A 5,290-nucleotide genomic window follows, 5' to 3' on the forward strand; every position below is an offset into this window, starting at 1 on the left:
CAGTAATGTAGTAAGAGTTTCGAACAACCTCAAAGTGATGCTGACAGTCATTTAGTCAGAGTTGCTAATGAACTCAATTTAATGCTACAGTGATGTCGTGAGAATTGCTCATGAACTCAAAATGATGCTAACAGTAATGTAGTGATAGTTGCTAATAAACTCACAGTGATGCTGAAAGTAATGTAGTAAGAGTTGCTACGAACCTTAAAATAATGCAACAATAATGTAGTAAGAGTTGCTACGAACCTCAAAATATTGCGACAGTGATGTCGGAAGAATTGCTAATGAACTCAAGATCATGCGAACAGTAATGTAGTGACAGTTGCTAATCAACTCAGTGATGCTTACAGTAATGTAGTAAGAGTTTCGAACAACCTCAAAGTGATGCTGACAGTCATTTAGTAAGAGTTGCTAATGAACTCAATTTAATGCTACAGTGATGTCAGTAGAATTGCTCAACAACTCAAAATGATGCTAACAGTAATGGAGTGAACGTTTCGAATCACGTCAAAGTGATGCTGACAGTCATGTAGTAAGTGTTGCTACGAACCTCAAAATAATGCGACAGTAATGTAGTAAAAGTTGCTACGAACCTCAAAATATTGCGACAGTGATGTCGGAAGAATTGCTAATGAACTCAAAATGATGCTAACAGTAATGTAGTGATAGTTGCTAATCAACTCAGTGATGCTTACAGTAATGTAGTAAGTGTTTCGAATAAACTCAAAGTTATGCTGACAGTCATGTAGTAACAGTTGCTACGAACCTCAAAATAATGCGACAGTGATGTAGTAAGAATTGCAAATGATCTCAAAATGATGAGACAGTGATGTAGTAAGAATTGCCAATGAACTCAAAATGATGCTAACAGTAATGGAGTGAAAGTTTCGAAATAACCTCAAAGTGATGCTAACAATGTAGTGATAGTTGCTAATTCACTCAGTGATGCTTACAGTAATGTAGTAAGAGTTTCAAACAACCTCAAAGTGATGCTGACAGTCATGTAGTAAGAGTTGCTACTAACCCCAATTTAATGCTACAGTGATGTCTATGAATTGCTAATAAACTCAAAATGATGCTAACAGTAATGTAGTGATAGTTGCTAATTAACTCAAAGTGATGCTAACAGTAATGTAGTAAGAGTTGCTACGAATCTTAAAATAATGCAAAAGTAATGTAGTAAGAGTTGCTACGAACATCAAAATAATGCGACAGTGTTTTCAGAAGAATTGCTAATGATCTCAAAATGATGCGACAGTTATGTAGTAAGAATTGCTAATGAACTCAAAAAAATGCTAACAGTAATGTACTGATAGTTGCTATTCAACTCAGTGATGCTAACAGTAATGGAGTGAACGTTTCGAATAACCTCAAAGTGATGCTGAAAGTCATGTAGTAAGAGTTGCTACGAACCTCAAAATAATGCGACAGTGATGTCGGAAGAATTGCTAATGATCTCAAAATGATGTGACAGTGATGTAATAAGAATTGCTAATGAACTCAAAATGATGCTAACAGTAATGGAGTGAAAGTTTCGAAAAACCTCAAAGTGATGCTGACAGTCATGTGGTTTGAGTTGCGAGTAAATTAAAAATGATCCTGACAGTGATGTCGTAAGAATTGCTATTGACCTCAAAATGATGCGAACAGTAACGTAATGATAGTTACTAATAAACTCAGTGATGCTTACAGTAATGTAGTAAGTGTTTTGAACAACCTCAAAGTGATGCCTACAATCATGTAGTAAAAGTTGCATCTAACCTCAAAATGATGCTAACAGTTATGTAGTGATAGTTGCAAATCAACTCAGTCATGCTGACAGTGATGTAGTAAGTGTTTCGAAAAACCTTAAAGTGATGCTGACAGTCTTGTACTAAGAGTTGCTACAAACCTCAAAATATTGCGACAGTGATGTCGGAAGAATTGCTAAAGAACTCAAGATGATGCTAACAGTCATGGAGTGAAACTTTCGAATAACCTCAAAGTGATGCTGACAGTCATGTAGTAAGTGTTGCTACGAACCTCAAAGTGATGCGACAGTAACGTAGTAAAACTTGCTACGAACCTCAAAATATTGCGACAGTGATGTCGGAAGAATTGCGAATGAACTCAAGATGATGCTAACAGTAATGTAGTGATAGTTGCTAAGAAACTCAGTGATGCTTACAGTAATGTAGTAAGAGTTTCGAACAACTTCAAAGTGATGCTTACAGTAATGTAGTAAGAGTTGCAAATGAACTCAATTTAACGCTACAGTGATGTCGTGAGAATTGCTCAACAACTCAAAAAGATGCTAACAGTAATGTAGTGATAGTTGCTAATAAACTCAAAGTGATGCTAACAGTAATGTATTAAGAGTTGCTATGAACCTTAAAATAATTCAACAATAATGTAGTAAGAGTTGCTACGAACCTCAAAATATTGCGACAGTGATGTCGGAAGAATTGCTAATGAACTCAAAATGATGCTAACAATAATGTAGTGATAGTTGCTAATCAACTCAGTGATGCTTACAGTAATATATAAAGTGTTTCGAATAACCTCAATGTGATGCTGACAGTCATGTACGAAGAGTTGCTACGAACCTCAAAATAATGCGACAGTAATGTAGTAAGAGTTGCTACGAACCTCAAAATATTGCGACAGTGATGTCGGAAGAATTGCTAATGAACTCAAAATGATGCTAACAGTAATGTAGTGATAGTTGCTAATCAAGTCAGTGATGCTTACAGTAATGTAGTAAGTGTTTCGAACAACCTCAAAGTGATGCTGACAGTCATGTAGTAAGAGTTGCTACTAACCCCAATTTAATGCTACAGTGATGTCTATGAATTGCTAATAAAGTCAAAATGATCCTAACAGTAATGTAGTGATAGTTGCTAATAAACTCAAAGTGATGCTGACAGTAATGTAGTAAGAGTTGCTATGAATCTTAAAATAATGCAAAAGTAATGTAGTAAGAGTTGCTACGAACATCAAAATAATGCGACAGTGTTGTCAGAAGAATTGCTAATGATCTCAAAATGATGCGACAGTTATGTAGTAAGAATTGCTCATGAACTCAAAATGATGCTAACAGTAATGTACTGATAGTTGCTATTCAACTCAGTGATGCTAACAGTAATGGAGTGAACGTTTCGAAAAACCTCAAAGTGATGCTGACAGTCATGTGGTTTGAGTTGCGAGTAAATTAAAAATGATCCTGACAGTGATGTCGTAAGAATTGCTATTGACCTCAAAACGATGCTAACAGTAACGTAATGATAGTTACTAATAAACTCAGTGATGCTTACAGTAATGTAGTAAGTGTTTTGAACAACCTCAAAGTGATGCCTACAATCATGTAGTAAGAGTTCCTACTAACCTCAAAATAATGCGACAGTGATGTCGTAAGAATTGCTAAAAAACTCAAAATGATGCTAAAAGTAATGTAGTGATAGTTGCTAATAAACTCAAAGTGATACTGACAGTAATGAAGTAAGAGTTGCTACGAACCTTTAAATAATGCAACAATAATGTAGTAAGAGTTGCTATGAACCTCAAAATAATGCGACAGTAATGTAGTAAAAGTTGCTACGAACCTCAAACTATTGAGACAGTGATGTCGGAAGAATTGCTAATGATCTCAAAATAATGTGACAGTGATGTCAGAAGAATTGCTAAAGATCTCAAAATGATGCGACAGTGATTTAGTAAGAATTGCTAATGAACTCAAAATGATGCTAACAGTAATGGAGTGAATGTTTCGAATAACCTCAAAGTGATGCTGAAAGTCATGTACTAAGAGTTGCTACGAACGTCAAAATAATGCGACAGTAATGTATTAAAAGTTGCTACGAACCTCAAAATATTGCTACAGTGATGTCGGAAGAATTGCTAATAAACTCAGAATGATGCTAACAGTAATGTAGTGAGAGTTGCTACGAACCTTTAAATAATGCAAAAATAATGTAGTAAGAGTTGCTACGAACATCAAAATAATGCGAAAGTGATGTCGGAAGAATTGCTAATGATCTCAAAATGATGCTACACTGATGTAGTAAGAATTGCTAATGAACTCAAAATGATGCTAACAACAAAGGAGTGAAAGTTTCGAATAACCTCAAAGTGATGCTGACAGTCATGTAGTAAGAGTTGCTACTAACCTCAATTTAATGCCACAGTGATGTGGTGAGAGTTGATAGTAATTTCAAAATCACGCTAAAGTGATGTAATGAGAGTTGCTACATGCCTAAGAAATGATGCTAAAGTGATGTGGTGAGAGTTGCTACTTACCTAATAAATGATGCTACAGTGATGTGGTGAGAGTTGCTACGAACCTCAAAATGATGCTACAGTAATATCGTGAGAGTTGCTACGATCCTCAAAATGATGCTAAAGTGATGTAATGAGAGTTGCGACAAACCTAAGAAGTGATGCTAAAGTGATGTCGTGAGAGTTGCTACTTACCTAAGAAATGATGCTACAGTGATGTGGTGAGAGTTGCTACGAACCTAAAAATGATGCTACAGTGATGTAATGAGAGTTGCAAGGAATCTCAAAATGATGCTCCAGTAATGTCGTGAGAGTTGCGACTATCCTCAAAATTATGCTACAGTGATGTAATGAGAGTTGCTACAAATGTCCAAATGATGCTAGAGTGATGTAATGAGAGTTGCTACAAACCTAAGAAATGATGCTGCAGTGATGTAATGAGAGTTGCTACAAACCTAAGAAATGATGCTACAGTGAGGTGGTGAGAGTTGATAGTAATTTCAAAATCACGCTGAAGTGATGTAATGAGACTTGCTACTTACCTAAGAAATGATGCTACAGTGATGTGGTGAGAGTTGCTACGAATCTCAAAATGATGCTACAGTGATGTGGTGAGAGTTGCTAGGAACCTCAAAATGATGCTACAGTGATGTGGTGAGAGTTGCTAGGAACCTCAAAATGATGCTACAGTGATGTAGTGAGAGTTGCTACGATCCTCAAAATGATGCAAAAGTGATGTAATGAGAGTTGCTTCTAACCAAACAAATGATGCTACAGTGATGTAGTGAGAGTTGCTACTAACCTAAGAAATGATGCTACAGTTATATAATGAGAGTTGCTACAAATGTCAAAATGATGCAACAGTGATGTAGTGAGAGTTGATCGTAATTTCAATATCACGCTAAAGTGATGTCTTGAGAGTTGCTACGATCCTCAAAATGATGCTAAAGTGATGTAATCAGAGTTGCTACTTACCTAAGAAATGATGTTACAGTGATGTGGTGAGAGTTGCTACGAACCTCAAAATGATGCTAAA

The sequence above is a fragment of the Aulostomus chinensis genome, chromosome 1, assembly GCF_037954235.1.
Source record: "Aulostomus chinensis isolate RoL2024-O1b breed Wild chromosome 1, RoL_Achi_v1.0, whole genome shotgun sequence".
Taxonomy (NCBI): domain Eukaryota; kingdom Metazoa; phylum Chordata; class Actinopteri; order Syngnathiformes; family Aulostomidae; genus Aulostomus; species Aulostomus chinensis.